Source organism: Diabrotica virgifera, chromosome 7, assembly GCF_917563875.1.
Source record: "Diabrotica virgifera virgifera chromosome 7, PGI_DIABVI_V3a".
Taxonomy (NCBI): Eukaryota; Metazoa; Arthropoda; class Insecta; order Coleoptera; family Chrysomelidae; genus Diabrotica; species Diabrotica virgifera.
Window position 1 is genome coordinate 59,023,356 of NC_065449.1, and position 18,351 is coordinate 59,041,706.

Genomic DNA, 18,351 nt, shown 5'->3' on the forward strand with positions numbered 1-18,351 from the left:
AGAACACATTTTGAGTAATCGCGACTAATCGCATTCGATTCAGCGATCAAAAATACACCAGAGAAGACCTTAATACTATCAATTTATTTACAGGGCTTCTAATAATTTCTGAAAAACACCTAATTTTACCATAATTTGTTAATAACAATTAAACGCACCACATTTGGGCTTCCAGACCACTTCCATTGGATTCAGCGACCCAAAAAACCACCATCAAACGCGGCGAACTAAAAGTGTCCACGGGACCCCCTATGTCGCGAATAGCCTACTTCAGACAAACAGCTCCCCACTGCTCAACCTCTTCAGTTAGAGATTTTAAAGTGTTGATTCCTTGTAAAGACGCATCACCTGACAAAGGCACTCTGCTGAAACAGCTGTCTTCTTCTTGCTGGCACAGTAGATGGCATTTGGAAAGTACAATCACCGCGATGGAGGTCGGCAATCATCATAGCTAATCGGACTTTAGAGACGGCTGCTCTGAAAAGTTCATTTGATGTTCATTCGTACCATTCTATGCTTCTTTTTCCTTGAATTTTTCCCTGCATAATCAATTGTAGCAAGTTGTATCTCTCTCCACGTGTAATATGTCCGAGGTATTCTAATTTTCTTGTTTTGATGGTATTTAATATTTTTTTTTATTCATCTTTCTCAGAACCTCTTTGTTTGTGACGTGTTCTGTCCACGACATTTTCAGAATTCTTCTGTACACCCACAGCTCAAATGATTCTAGTTTTTTCATTGATGCCGCATTCAAGGTCCAAGCTTCCATTCCATAAAACAAAGTCGAGTAAACGTAGCACCTAGCCAACCTAACTTTTAGGTCCAACCTCAAATCTCATTATTTTATAATAAATTTTGTGCCAATATTGAAAAGAAAATTTTCAGTATTTTATTACTAGATAAAATGAACTTCTATCAAGTCACGATCGAATCCATCAATTATTACATTAAATATTGTACAGTATTGTATATACTTTTTTTTTACGTGAAAAAATCGCGTCGCTTAAGTGGAATTGGGCAGGACACGTCGCCAGGTTGCCAGAAAACCGATGGATAAAACGTATTGTCGAGTGGAGGCCGCGAGAAGGAGCACTACGGAGCAGAGGACGCCCACTAACCAGATGGGCCGATTATTTGAAGCATGTTATCGGTAACTGGATGCAAGCCGCACAAAACAGAGAAAGATGGAAAGAGCTGAGGGAGACCTATGTCCAGCAGTGGACGCGTACAGGTTGATGATGATGATTGTATATACTAAAATCACAATATAGATGCACTAAAAATAAACAAACCAAGACACGCTGAATGTTACGAGGTACAGTCCCGAATCATGATTTACAATATATAAACTTTGTAAATTATGATTTGGGAGTGCTCCTCGTAACACTCAACGTGCCTTGCACGTTGCTTGTTTATTTCTAGTGCATCTTTATTGTGATTGTAGTATTTACTCGTACTATTATTGAAATGTAGGTACAATGTATAAGCATACATCATAATAAATTTTTTTGAAATTTTTCATATCAAAGATTTTTATTTTAGAATTATAACTTACACACTTATGTACTAATATGATTTTCCTGGCTCCAAAAGTTCAAAAAGATCTGGCTAGTTTCTGACACCTGTCTGCGCTATCAATTTATACGAGCTATTCGACATAACTCGATATATCATCCAAGTTGATATGACACCCGTGTTCCATGACGTTTAGCAAAAATCTTATTTCGTTTTAAAGATCAAAAATAGTAGTCTAAGAGCTGGGAGCGGATTTTGTGCGTGATAAGTAATATGGAAAAACTATACGGGGATATGTTGAATTAGTTGTGTACATGACTTTCACCAACGGCCGGAAACCAGAGTTGGGGCCGAGGGTAGTTATAAGGGGTCAAAATCGCGGTTTTTATTTTTTTTTTATGACGCTCATGATCGAAACTGTTCACCAAAATTTGGGAAAAAGTAGGTCATGACGTACCTAAGTAAAATCTCTAGGGGCTCAACGCTGCGTGGCCGAAAAAGGGGTGGGGGTAGGGGTGAATATAAAAAATATAAGGGGTTTTTTGCGACGTTCGTGATTGAGATAGTGCACCAAAATTTGGGTATAAGTAGACCATGACATAAATAATTAAAATCCCCAGAGCCGGAAACCAGAGTGGGGAAGGAAGGTAGTTATAAGGGGTCAAATTTCCGTTTTTTATTATTTTTTTTTGTGACGCTCATGATCGAGATCGAGCGCCAAAATTTGGGAGTAAGTAGGTCATGACGTAACTAAGTAAAATCTCCAGGAGTGTAACGCTGCGTGGCCGAAAAAGGGGTGGGGCAGGGGTGAATTTACAAAAATGTAAGGGGTTTTTTGCGACGTTCGTGATTGAGATAGTGCACCAAAATTTGGGAATAAGTAGACCATGACATAACTAAGTAATATCCCCAGAGGCGGAAACCAGAGTGGCGGACGAGGGTAGTTATAAGGGGTAAAAGTCGCGGTTTTTATTATTTTTTTTTTGCGCTCATGATGGAGATAGTGCACCAAAATTTGGGAGTAAGTCGGTTATGACGTAACTAAGTAAAATCTTCAGGAGCGAAACGCTGCTTGGGGTACAAAGGGGTGGTAGGCAGGGGTGAGTATAAAAATATATTGGGTTTCTCTTGCCGTCCGTAATCGAGACCACGACTCCGTGATTAGTCCGTGATCGAGTGCACCAAAATTTGGGAATAAATAGATCATGACATTACTAAGTAAAATCTCCAGGGGCGGAACGCTGCGTGGGGACAAGTGTTGTGCCGGGTCACAAAAAAATAATACACACTGCGACTCTGACCCCTTAAAACTACCCTCATCCCCAACTTTGGATTAGCACGTCGCAGAAAACCCCTTATATTTTTTTATATTCACACCTACCCCCAACCCTTTATCGGCCACGCAGCGTTCTACCCCTGGAGATTGTACTTAGTTACCTCATGACCTACTTATTCCCAAATTTTGGTGCACTATCTCGATCATGAGCGTCACAAAAAAAAATAATAAAAACGGCGATTTTGACCCCTTATACCTACCCTCATGCCCAACTCTGGTTTCCGGCTCTGAGGATTTTACTTAGCTATGTCATGGTCTACTTTTTCCCAAATTTTGGTGCACTCTCTCAATCACTAACGTCGCAAAAAACCCCTTATATTTTTTGTATTCACTCCTGCTCCACCAATTTGTCGGCCACGCAGCGTGCCACCCCTGGAGATTTTACTTAGTTACGCCATGACCTACTTATTCCCAAATTTTGGTGCACTCTCTCGATCATGAGCGTCACAAAAAATAAAAACGTCGACTTTGACCCCTTATAACTACCCTCATCCCCAACTCTGGTTTCCGGCTCTGGAGTTTACTACTAGTACGACTACTTAGTAATGTCATGATCTACTTATTCCCAAATTTTGGTCCACTATCTCAATCACGAACGTCGCAAAAACCCTTTATATTTTTTATATTCACCCCCTACCCCCACCCCTTTATCGGCCACGCAGCGTACCACCCCTAGAGATTTTACTTAGTTACGTCATGACCTACTTATTCCCAAATTTTGGTGCACTATCTCGATCATGAGCGTCATAAAAAAAATAATAAAATCTGCGACTTTGACCCCTTATAACTACCCTCGGCCCCCACTCTGGTTTCCGGTCGTTGGTGAAAGTCATGTACACAACTAATTCAACATATCCCCGTATAGTTTTTCCATATTACTTATCACGCACAAAATCCGCTTCTATCTCTCCGACTACAGGATTCTTTATATTATTATAAAAGGATATATCGATACACCAGTTCCAAACTGTAACAAGTCAAAAATTATTAGTTATGAGAAAACATGGTAACAACTCGAAATGTTACACTTCGGAACAAAAATAATTACCGATTTATGACAAAATATAATATGTGTGACATCTTCAAAGAACATTATTTTAGAGTTGGTATTCTTTGGAACTCATAAATGTTGGTTATTAAAGCACTTTTCAATACTTAACTCCAAATCACTAACATTCACACTCTTTGGAACTGGTATGATGATATACTTAGGCATTTCTGTAAAATATATTTATATAAAATGAATTGTTTTATTACAAGTTATCAAGACAGACGCGAAGTATTTACATTTTTGAATACACAAACGTATTAAAATATGACTAGAAAGTGGCAAAACTTAAAATACTACTAAAAATAGTCATCATAATCATCATCAATCAGTCATTTGCATCCACTGCTGGATATAGGCCTTCCCTATTTCCGTCCACTGTCTTCTGTCCTGGGCGCTTAGAATCCAATTAGTGGTCATTCTTTTTATATCGTCCATCCATCGCGTAGGCGGTCTTCCTCTACTTCTTTTATCGGGTTTTGGTCTCCACTCGAGCAATCTCTTTGTCCATCTTCCATCTGTCAGACATGCCACATGACCGGCCCAGTTCCATTTAAGTTTAGCCACCTGATATACAACATCTGTGACTCCAGTTCTCAATCGTAGTTCTTCGTTTGTTATATAATCCCGCAATGACACACTAATCATCGACCTTTCCATCTTACGTTGAGCAATTCTTAGCTTCTTAACAGATGCAGTTGTTAACGCATTTCATGACCAAGCTATTTATACTTTTCCGAAAACTCCATTTCGCAGTCGTTAATGGCAATGTTTTCATTGGGGACCAGGCTTGTCATTAGCTTTATCTTAGATATGTTAATTTTTAACCCAACCTGAGAGCACACTTCTTGAATGTCTTGCAAAATAGTACATACATGTAAAATAATTTTTTGTTGTACTTGCGATTCTTACTAACCTCAACAGTGTAAAGACCCCATGGTACTATCTCTACATGGTAAGTATTTGGTCTTACATTCAGTTTACTCTCAAAATTAACATTAAACTCTGATTTTGTATTAACATGATTAGTAAGTCAATAACATATCGAGGACACATAATTTATATTTTAAAATAATATAGATATAAAATCAGAGTTTAGTGTTAATTTTGAGAGTAAACTGAATGTAAGACCAAATACTTATCATGTCGGGATGGTCTCATTAGGTTTTTTCCTGGTTTTTTCTCGCGATTTACTTACTATGGAATTATCAAAATATAAAATAATAACACGTTGCAATGAAAGATCAAGATAGGGTTCAATTGGTGGCTGCGAATGTTGATTAACATTCTCATTGGTGATATTCTAAACGTGTGAAATATCTTCTGCAATACATACTCTCCTTCTATCAAGTCGCTATCGATTTCTGCATGATTTATTATTATTTCTGCTTCATCGGCATGACTACAGTCAGATAAATCGTCATCGAACTGGTCTAAATTACAGTCTTGAACAGAATCAAATATACTTCTCAATCGATGTGTTCTTTCTCATATTAGTCCAAGTAATGAAGCTTAAAATAGGACAAAAACTCTCAATTTTTACAGAATGGATTGATTTGCTTGAAAATTTAAGAATAAGTAGTGGATAGTCCAAGGATCAAAAGCTACAAGAGGCCGAAAGGCGGCTTTTACCATGGGGGTGGTTGCCACCCTATCTCTGGAAGGAAATTTTGAAAGTTATACTTTTTTACCGGCGATATGAGGGAGAATTTTTATATGGTAAAACCTATGATCCCGGCGCATGCGCATTATAACTTTGTTCTGATTGGATGTTCAAATGACATGTTAAAAATTATTCAATATGGCGGCTGTGGCACAGCTGTAGTTAGATTATTTATGGTTGTTGCGTTTTAAAATTTGTGTGAAAAGAAACAACAAACAAAAGTTAGTTAATAGTTATACTGCTTTTTTAAATAGTTTTCATATACCTATATTTTTGGACTTTTGGACTATTTTGGACAAGGAAAACTCATTCTAATTTGGTAAGTAGTTTTTATTATAATCATATTGTAATTATACATATGGATTAGGTTGAAATACAGTAGAGCGTCGATTATCCGAACTAATTGGGGGACATAGGTGTTCGGAAAACCGACTTGTTCGGATAATTGAACTACAATATATTGATACATATTTATAGTCATACATATTTATCCACAAGTGAATAAAAGCCATATTTATATACCTACATATTTATTTATATCTTGATAATGACAACTAGCAACTAAACAAAAAGTGCAGTCTTTGCAACAACATAATTATTTTTGGATACAATATTGAAGAAAACTAAAGATATTTTAAGCGTCAATTACTAACGCTTGCTCGGATAATCGACGCTCTACTGTACATTTATTTTCTCAAGAATGGGGATTTTAGAGAGAAATCCCAAATTAGGTCCGATTTTTATTTTTAAATTATGACTTTTTGGCGTAGATTTTTATTTTTTTCTATGCATTTTATGATTGTAAGTATATTTGTTATATAATTTTTTTCAGAAAATGCGTATTTAAAATTTTTGCCAACAATTATTATCGTTCAGAAATCATTTTTTCTTTGTGGCATTTTTCAATGTGTTTGTGTGCGTTTTATTCTTTTATTTTTTTAAATTTTTGGTATTGTCTTAAAAATCACATAATATGTAGTAGAAGCATAACTTCTTACGTGCGTACAAAGTACACACACATTCATTTTTTTTTTATTTTATTTTGACCGCAAAAGTTAATAAAAACATTCATCATCAGTACATCACGTTCTATACATTTTTTTTTGATAAAATTAATGGTATTCGATTTATTCGCTATCGTATGTTTTATATCGAAAAAATCAATGTTTTTAATCAGTTTTCTGCTTTGCTTAACAAAAATGTACCTTTTGAAAAAATAAACAAAACCGTCTGTTAATTTTCTTTGAGACCAATACTATACTATATTATATCCATGTTAGCTCTTCTTTGTCAAATGCTAAATATTGTAGATTCAAAGTCAAAAAACGGGAAAATTATGCATTTTTCGAAAATAACTTGTTGCAACTAATTGAAAGTATTTAAAAATATCTATCTCCAGAAATAAAAAAATAGTCTCTAGCTTAAAAATTAAGTGACATAATAAAAATAATGTCAGTCCCTATTTTCCTCAGCGAAACAGTAATTGGAAACTTCCCCCTACTTACCACCCTAATTAAAATTAGTCGTTGACCTTATTTGGTCGTATTTATTTATGTATTGTTAATAGGTTCTAGAGGTTTGACCTGTTTAGAATGATTAGTTTCAAAAAAACTGGAGTTAAAAGTGAATAACGAATGTTTGTAGTTTGTTACAAAATGCCCTTTTCTTCCGAATAGAAAGATTATCATCAGAGATACGAAAAAATATTTAAATATAAAATTGTAGCCTATTTAATTCCCAAGAACACGGTTTAAAAAACTTTCTCTACGGCAAAATTTGAGTGACAATTAAAACTTGTAATAACATGCAAAACCACCTTTACCAACCCTTTCAAAGTCATCTCTTTTTGCGACTGAGGATTTTAAAATTTTATTGTAATATTGAGCGTCATTCTCATTAATTTAACCATCTTTCCTGAAATACCTAAGGATCTCGTTGCTTCATATAGCATATCTCGGCTTATTGATTCGTAAGCCTGTTTAAAGTCAATGAATAACAAGTATAGTCCCAAATTTTGTTCGTAGCTGTTGTTCTGTATTAGTTTTAATAAACATATGTGATCTGTTGTTGATCTTTCTGGTCTAAAACCTCCTTGGTATTCTCCAATGATCTTATTTACCTCTTTTGCAATCTATTTCGGATGATTTTTGCAAGTATTTTATAGGTCACTTCTAATAGCGATATTCCTCTATAATTTTCGCAATTTGTTTCATCACCTCTTTTGTAGATTGGACAGATGAGTGCATTGTTCCATTGTTGCGGCATTTCCTCTTTTTACCAGATTGTTAATATTAGTCGGAAAATTTTTTCTTGCAGCTTTTCTCCTCCTGCTATAAAAATCTCTGCCGGAATTCCGATTTCTCCTGCGATTTTGTTATTTTTTGCTGCAATATTGCTTCTTTTACTTCCTGTAGTGTTGGTTCTTTTTCCCGTTTTTGTTCTGTGTTATCCTGTTGATGTTGTTTTATTTCCTGGGGTTCTGCTTGTTTATTTGCATTTAATACTTCTTCAAAATACTCCGCCCATCTATTCAATTTTTATGTTGTTTCTCCTAAAAGCACACCGTCTTTACCTCTACAGTTACTTGTTTTACTCTTTTCAGTATAATACCACCATCAAATCGCGGCGAACTTAAAGTGTCCACGGGACATGTTGCGACTAGACTAAAGTTGGTCATTCAGAATTATATCTGTATTTTTTAATTTATTAATTTCCATAGATTAAAGATAGCTTAAGTCCTTTCTTTCGAATATAAAGAATTTGATACTGTTCATTAAAAGACTGATTATGATCTAGCAGGTGAAGTTCGAACGTAGAATCTGGTTTTATATTATTGAAAGCCCTTTTGCGTCTTGATGTACTATACGCTGTGAGCTCGTACGTAGAGGGGATATTTACAAATTCGCGAGCGCCAATAGTGGCAAGTCTGTAAACGTTTACCGGAAATTTGACATAAATGTCAAAGTGATTAATTTAAAATTAAAATTAAAAACATTAATTATAAAAAATATTAGTTGGTCAAAGCTGTGGTATATATTTTTACCTTAAATATACTTACGTTTTAAATACTGAATTTAAGTTTTTTTAATGTGCCGTAATATGTAATTATAATTTAATCTAAAAATCTTAGCGCCATCTACACGATAATTGTGAAAGTATCCGAAGTAAGAAATTCATATTTTATCAATAGAACGTCAAAATGATTAGCAAAATCTTAAAAAAATCGATTACAATTTAATTACTTTCTTGCGTTGTAAATGTTAAGCGATAACAGTTAAATAATAAATTTAAAAATTACCGGTGAAAGTTGAATTAGTAATCCGCTAGGAGCGCCACCAGCGAAGCTCAGAGCGTATACGTTTATCAAAAGTTCTGTCAGTTTGATTGATGTAAGTTTTTGGACAGTCACCAAATGTCAGTTTGTATATGTTACAGTTCAAGTTGATTCTCAGTTAGAGTTGACTCCAACTAGTTGGAGTCAACTCCAACTGAAACGAGCAGTCAAAGTTGATTTTAAAAATTGAAATCAACTTTTACTAGTTGGAGTTGACTCTTCCTGGATCGTTTCAGTAAATGTTGATTATACGAGAATCTCAAGTGCATTTTTGATGAGTGTGCTTTTCTTTATTTTGACCGTTTCAACTATTTATTAGTATAGGCTGTAACGTCGCCCCCGTTAGGTAAATTATTCTGATTCGATTTTTTGCACAAACTTACTCAAAGAAATATATCCGTATAACAATCCTTATAACAAATACACAGGGTGTCACGAGGTACCGCGATCGAAAAATTGTTTAACCAATTTTTGTTAACCAAATTCACAAAAATAATTTTTATCTACTCTATCTCATATTATGTAAAGCAGCGGTTCTCAATCTGTGGTACATGTACCACTGGTGGTACATATCATTATTTGCGGTGGTACACAAAACACACAAAAACTTAAAATAGTATAGAATATATAAATATAGAAATATAATAAAAGAAACTTTAGATGGTACATGACTCAAAAAGATTGAGAACCGCTGATGTAAAGGTTTTATTGTGTGAAAATTGTAAATATAGATAGCAGTAGGTACATGAAGGGTTTAAAGTGTGTCTGAAGTAACAATGTATTTTAAATCAGTTTTACTTTTTCGCACTGTTTTTTAGCACACTTTCATATAATTAAACATCCTTAACTTTCGCCTTCGGGAGGAAATCAGACACGCCCTTGCAACGGCAACTGAAATGCTCACAAAACAGCGACCACGGAAGCAAAGATGGATGACAGAGGAAATATTAGATTTAATGGACGTCTACTAAAAAACAACAAATCTGTAGGAATAGATGAAATACCAGCTGAGCTATTGAAGTTAATCAACGAGGAAAACTTAAACCTTCTTCTTGGACTATTTTATAATGTTTACAATACAGGGACTATCCCTAAAATATGGCTTGAATCAGTCTTCATACCACTGCCTAAAAAGAAGAACGCCAAATTATGCCAGGACTTCCGCCTTATAAGTCTATTAAATAACATTCTGAAGCTTTTCTTGCATATCATACAGAAGAGAATATATTATAAAAAATGTGATGAGGTCACCGGTCAAGAACAATTTGGCTTCAGGAAAGGTATGAGAACACGAGAAGCAATATTCTGTCTTCAAACTCTGGCACAAAGATACAAAGATCAGCAAGCAGACCTTTTTATCTGTTTCATAGATTTTGAGAAAGCGTTCGATAGGGTGAAGCACAAAACCTTGATAGAAAGATCGAACGACATCGGAGTCGACAAAAGAGATTTTAAAGTTATAGAGGCTATTTATCGGAATCAGACAGCAATCATAAAGACCAATGGTAATACGTCAAGGCCAATTGAAATAAAACGAGGTGTTAGACAGGGTTGTGTGCTATCACCCATACTTTTAACGTCTACTCTGAGGTAATGTTTGCGAACTATTTATCGCACTCTTCAGAAGGAATCAGGTTAAACGGGCAGAGAGTAAATAACATCCGGTATGCAGATGACACAGTATTAATGACTGATTCGGACCATAGTCTGCAGATACTGTTGGATAGGGTTACTGAGAGTTGTGAAAAAATGGGGATGAATATCAATACTGCGAAAACCAAAGTTATAAGAATATCAAGGAACAAAAATTTACCTCTTCCAATAAATATGTGAAACACCAACAGCTTGAATACGTAAGCCAGTACAAATATCTTGGTTGCTGGTTCAACAATTAACTTGATTATAAACAAGAAGTCAAGAGCGAGAATAGAGGTAGCCCGACAGGGGTTTATCAAAATGAAAAGCTTATTTTGTAACAGTAGCATTAATATCAGCCTTAGATGTCGTTTTCTGCATTGCTATGTGTGGTCAATACTTTTGTATGGAACGGAGGCCTGGACACAACACAACACTGATGAACAAGTTGGACGCCTTTGAACTCTGGCTTTATAGAAGAGACTTGAAAATACCTTGGACAACCCACACCACCAACGAATATGTTCTGAGGAGAATAGGTACAGATAGGGAACTGCTAAAAATCATTAAAGTCAGAAAAGTTAGCTACCTGGGACACATAATGAGAAAGAAAAAGTACCGCCTCACGCAACTGATCATCCAGGGTAAGATTGAAGGAAAACGGGGTCCCGGTAGGCGCCAGATTTCATGGCTTAGAAATATCAGAGACTGGACCGGCCTTGATTCAACATCTTTGTTTAGAGCCGCATTGACAGAGACAGATTTGCCAGTGTAGTCGCTAACCTCCACTAAAGGAGAAAGCACCACAAGAAGAAGAACTTTCGCCTTGTCATGGTGATGACATGTGAGCAATAAATTACAAAAAAAGTTTTGACAGTTTTGTGGTTTGACAGAAGTTTGAATTTTTAAATGTCAAAATGGTGCAATGGTGCATCTCACTCGCACTCACATTGATAGCTGCGTCAATACGCTCCTAGCGCTCATTGTTAATAATTAAAAATAACCGCTTAGTAATAAAATAATAACAAAAATTTCTTCAGTATCTTGTAGGGGGGTCGTTAAAATTCGTATGACAGTAATGACAGATGACTTTTGCATATTGTATACCTACCTAATTACTAAATCTGTAAAGTTTTGATTTATTTTGTATAAATATAATTGCGAAACACTACAGAATTTTACTTTTTGACATAAATTTTATTAATAATAAGATAAATTTTGTACAATATTTTTAATAATTAAAGTAAATAAATTTTAATTTCACTCAAATAAATAATCGATTGCTGCTATTGACCACTTACATTCAATCTCGGTTAATTTGATTAATAATCGCGGCAGGTAAAGTAACATTCTTCTTTCAATACAACAAAGTGTTACTTTACTGCCGAAAATGAGGGCAAATGAGTACAATAATGGATGATTTTAGTGACGTTTGGTGATAAACAATGATTTTAAACAATAATTTTTTCACTTCGTAAACATTTTTTTTAGATCCTTTGGGCCTTTTTTCTCTAAAATTTACTGTTGTCGAGTTATTAGCGACTTAAATTTTGAAAAACGTTAATATAACCATTTTTAAGGTTTAATAAGTCGGTTAAAGATAATTATTGTGAAAGTCGAGCGAGCGGCCGTAGAGTAACGGCATAATCGCTGGCCTCATACGCCAGTGCACGTGGGTTCGAGCCCTGCCAAAGACAAACCATTTTCATTTCCAATAATGACACGAGCCGTCTCACCGTGCCTCGGAGAGCACGTTAAGCCGTCGGTCCCCCTGGGCTACTGTACATCGACACTAGTTACTTGAAACAGGGTTAAAGATGTAATTGGCGCCGGAACTGTCCGAAAGGCAAAAATGCCATACGATATTATAATATTATCAAAGTCAGAAACTAAAAAAAAATCAAAGATTAAAGCTACCTCCATAAGATCCTGAAGAAATTTTTGTCATTATTTCATTAATGAGATATTATTTTTAATTATCAACAATGAGCGCTAAGCGTGTATTGAGGCGGCCGTCAATGTGAGTGCGAGTGAGATACACCATTGGACGACCGGAATGGCGCATCTCTTTAGCACTCACCATTGACGGCCGCCTAATACGCACTTAGCGCTCATTGTTAATAATTAAAGATAAAGCTTAGTAATAAAATAGTGACAAAAATTTCTGCTGGATCTTGTAGAGGGGGCTATAAACTTTGATTTGGTCACTTTTTGACTTTCATAATAATGGATTTTAACCGAGTTATTAAGCCTTGAAAATGGCTTGTTTCGCATTTTTCAAATTTTAAATCGCGTATAACTCGACAACAATCAATTTTACAGAAAAATCACAAAATACCTTTTTCTGCTCAGAATAACCCAAATGATCTAAAAAAAATTGTTAGAAGTGAAAAAATTATTTTTGTGAATTTGTCTAAAAAAAAAGTTTAAACAATTTACCGATCAAGGTACTGCCCGACACCCAGTAGATTTGTTATAAGGACCTCTTTTTGAATAAGTTTGTGCAAAAAATTCGAATCGGAGTAATTTACCTAACGCGGGCGACGATACAGACTAGACTAATTTGAACATATTCAGTAACATTTAATTTCTAGAATCGGCTGTTTGTGTGAATCAGAATCAACTTTTACTAAATGGCATTGGGAAGAGTATACTTTTCCTAGTTGGAGTCTACTTTTACTAGTAAATGTTGAATATAAATCTTCATTTTATATTTATAATCAACTTTTACTGAAACCAGCCGTTAGAGTTGACTCCAACTAGTTGGAGTCAACTCCAACTGGATAATCAACTTGAACTGTAACATATACACTACTCTTGCTTGCTACACTATACTTGTTTTTCTTTTGACTTACGGGTAAGAACAGAACAAGTAGGTCGCGGTGGAGGTGGAGGTGAAGGTGGAGGTGGCAAACACATTGTAGTGAATGGAAGAGAACAGAGCAGGTAAGTCGCGGTGAAGGATTAGCGCGATGCCATCCAGGACGTTTACATCGATGCTTTTGAAAATAAAATGAGTTTGTTTTACATGGATGTCACTGCGCGGCCTACAAGGATGCTTCCCTGTGATTGATCCGTTCGAAGTCAAGTTGTCATTACCTGCGCTATCTGAGTTGATACTTTTTATATAATCGCTTTTTTGTATTCAGTTTATTTTTTAATTTTCAAAGCCATTAGATTCAGTAAATTTTTGAAATATGAAATATGTCTGATTATTCAATGTGCAAACATCAGGATTGGCTGGGACATGTCTGAAGAACTTCAAATACGAAGAGGAGTAAGGCAGCATTTAGTCCCCACTAATATTTAACATCTATTCTGAGTTTGTTTTCAATAAAGCAGTGGATAATGCTCAATGTGGTATCAAAATGAATGGCGTCAATATTAATAATTTGAGATATGCGGATGACACGGTGTTAATTGCGAGCAATTATGAAGAACTTCAACATCTGATTAATAGGATTACCACAACGTGTGATGAATATGGACTCAAGCTAAACACCGCAAAGACCAAGGTGATGGTTGTCAGTAAGACGCCAATACAACCGGAAGTAGTAACAGCTTATGGTGAACAATTAGAGAGAACTAACAGTATCACCTACCTTGGTTGTAATCTAAATGAGAACTGGGACATGAGCAAAGAAATTAGAATACGTATAGAGAAGGCCAGAGCTGCATTCTTTAAGATAAAGAAACTTTTATGTGGAAACAACATTACTTTGAATCTTCAAATTAGATTAGTGAGATGTTATGTGTTCTCTACTCTTTTGTACGGTGTCGAAGGTTGGACTTTAACAGATACTCTTCTCAAGAAATTGGAAGCCTTTGAAATTTGGGTATACCGAAGAATCCTACGAATAAGTTGGGTGGATAGAGTTCGTAACGAAGTTGTTTTGCACCGGATGGGAAAAGTCACAGAAGTCGTCAGAACAGCTAAAAATCGAAAACTTGAATATTTTGGCCATGTTATGCGACACCCAGAGAGATATAATTATACTCCATTTATAATACAAGGCAAGGTAGACGGAAGAAGAGGGCCAGGTCGAAGAAGAACGTCATGGCTGAAAAACCTGAGAGAATTGTATAACAGATCCTCTGCATCCCTTTTCCGAGCTGCCGTTAACAAAATGGCTATAGCCAATTTGATAGCCAACGTTCGATAATCGAGCACGGCACATGAAGAAGAAGAGTCTGATTATTTACAGCTGACATTTCATCACTATCATCACTTGACTGACACAACATCGCAAAAGCCCAGTCTTTTTGTCACTCAAATTTCATTAAACTATTTCACTTGATAGTGGTTCTAGCTCGACTGACAGCGCAGGTGACCTCCTTGCGATGTGCTGTCGACATCGACCGCGACTTAACTAGTAGCATCCACCATGACCTACACCTCCACATCGACTTGTTCTGTTCTTACCCTTATTGTTCTTAATGTATTTGCCTAGTTATTATTAGTTCCGAAAACTGGTGCTATTCCTTTTTTTTATGTGTTTGGCTATTTTTGTTGATATCTTGCCTGTATATGTGATAGAGTAGAAGGTACTGGATTTTTTCTGGTTGTAGTGGGAAGTCTAATTTCTGGTCTTTCTTATGCAATGTCTGGTTAAAAATTTTGGTAATTGTTTGTTCTTTATACCCATTGTTCAATGTGCAATTATATCTCGAAGTTATTTTTTTGACATGGGTTTTTGTGTTAATCTACGAAACATTCGATAGTAGGCTGCTAATTTATGAGTAGATCAGTGCTGTCATTACGGGTACCCAAGTAGCAATTTTTCGACGCATTGGTTGTCAGTACAAACAAATGCACTGTATATAACGTTGCCACAGTGGACTTTCAGTTGTTTCGGCCAACGACCCCTAACCCGACTGACATTACGATGTTACAACGTTAAGTAATATCTTTAGTTATATGGGCAACTAAGTTATTACTATTGTGACAACTACATATCACAGTTAAGTTTTTTCAACAATCGCAACTACTTAAAAACGTTATAATGCTAAACTAATTTACGCCCATGGGTTTTCTGGCCGACCAGGTAGTTGTCTCTCACGACCCCAGGGCCTTTACGTATAGTTCGATAGATGTGTGACACGTTTACGGCAACTTCAGGAGCAAAAAAAGAATTTACTTTATAACCCTACTTTTTTTTATTATTTTATATTTTATTTTGCTGGAAATTTTCGATTTATTTAACAACCTGTTTATTTGTTTTTTATTAGCTGGTTTCTCCATTGTCCATTGTTTTATCAGTAGATTTGATAAGCTTAAATCTTTGTATCAGCTTTGCTAGACAGGGTTGCCAGGCCAGTTCTTACTCTTTCAGTACTATATCCGTTGCAAGATAATTTGGCTGAAACTCCGACAAAATATGTACTTTTTGTACATATTTTGTCTGAATTCCATCCGAATTATCTTGCAGCGGATAGTAGTTTTGCTTTCAAAAAATCAATAGAAATCAGTAGATTCTTTTTAGGCCCTGTAAATACAGTAAAATCTGTGTTAACGGTTACCTGTCAAAATCGCCCGGTTTCATAATCAACTTAAAGTAAACATTAAGTAAAGTTCACTTTAAAGTTGACATTTACCCATATATGAATTGTGATAAAGGTAGGTACCAACCTACTTAAAATTTAAAATCCTTAACTGATTATGAAACCGAGCGTTACAATCATTTTGAAAATTCTCCAAACCAATTATATGAAGATTTCCTTATTTAGATCTGGTATTTACCACTTTCATTTCTCTGTCGATCTATTATCATCATCTACGTCCTGTATCTTATTTTCGGTAATGACATTGGGAAATTGTAACAAAATGTCTGAAAATTAATTTAGAAATGGGGTGAATACTATTAAAAAGCAAATTTTATTTTAGTGATAACAAAATATGGAAATATACCAAACATCTAAAAAAAAACATTGCCTACTAGAATTTTTTAAATAATATCAAAAATATACCAAAACAGTAGATATCTACTAAATGTGGCAACGTTGTTAAGGAGAATGATGCACTTCATTGCACTGGTCACATGACCTCTGTCACCCAATAAGAGGGTGCGTTCTAAAGTGGTTGGGATAGTCGGTCCAGACCGTGTTTGGTCGGCGATTGGACTTCTCGGTTGTCTCATCCGTCTATGGTTGGTAATAAGGTATATTTTAAGTAATATTGGTAATGTTGTTTAATGCACCATTTTGGTTTTTTTGGGATGTAAAGAAAATAAAAACACAAAATATAAAAAATGCAGGCATTTTCTAATACCTTTAAAAGCACCATCAATATATTAAATTTATACAAAACATCTTTAACATAAATTCTGGCTTTTATATTAAAATTAGATTTTTTAAATATACATATTTTTTGTTAAAAAGGTGATAAAAAATGAGCGCGTGTGTTTTTTAAAGGTGGAATATCCATATTTGACGGTAATCTGAGATGGGTTTATAAATTTCACATCAGGTAATTTTGTTAAAGTCCTTATTTATGTGTTTATATAAATTTAAATACCTGATATGCTGTCAAAATAGTTTACTTTTTATATAGGTAAAAAAACATAACCAGCCCGACTCTTTGAGCAACCATTGCACGCAGTCACTTTTTATAGTCGCTTCAGTTGTCTTATGCAACGCTTAAGGTTGCCTAGGCAACGTCAAGACAACTCAAAAATCGTCCACCAAATTAGTGCAGAATTGGGTCGTCTTCTAGGCAATAACAACGTTGTAACAAAACGTTGCCACGCGGTAGACAACGTTGTCGCGTCGACAAATTGCTACTTGGGTAGGTTTGTATGAATATTGAAAACAAAGGTTTGCGGTGTTTTATTGTTAGATAACTTAATGTACTTATAATGGTGGCTATTACAACAAGGCTGAAGTTTATCCGTCTGAATAATAGTCATTATAAGCAAATTCTTCGCCGTTACTTCTTATCTATCGAAAAACATTTTTAGCATGCTTTTCTCTGAATTGGCTTTTATTTTCATTATCTTGTCATCAAAAACTTATGCTATACATGTTTGCTCTATCCTTCTACTTCATATTTTATTTTGTTCTCTTCCTTACCAGTTTTGTAAAAGCTTCTTTTCAATCGTTATCAAACCATTCCGTTTTATTTTTAACTGTATTTTTTTTGATAACGTATTTCTGGATGCTGTTTTTTGTTTCCTCCTTTTTTTGGCATTTTTTGTTCATATTTTCTTTATTTTCAGTTATTCAGTTTTGCAAAATCTTCTTTTCAATCGTTATCAAACCATTTCATTTTATTTTTAACTGTATTTATTTTTTGGTAACGATGCTGTTTTTATTGTTTCCTCCATTCTTTGGCATATTTTGTTCATGTTTTCTTTATTTGTTAGAAAATTTTATTTTTGCAATTCTTCTATGTATCTTAGCTTTTTCCTTTTCATACAACTCTTGTATGTTTAAAGTTTAGGCTGATAAAATCAAAAATTAATTTCCCTACACCTATAATTAGAATTTTCCATATTATGTAGTTTCCAGTAAACTGTTTTCAATTTATTTAGGTTTTATAGAACAAAAGCGGACAATGTATACGTATTTCAAAGTTGGCATTTGTGTTAGCTTTTAATTAAAACCTTAAAATTTAGTGAATGTAAAATATATAAAGCAATAAACAATGCTTTCAATAAAAACAGATAACGAGATATAATTAGATATCCACAGTTCGCATACATATACAGAGAGAGTCTGTAAAGTGGAATAAATTCAATATCTCAAATACTAATTGTTTTTTTGGAAAATGCTCAGACCCGTCGATTAGTATTTCAAATTGTCCTTTTTGACATTCAATAATA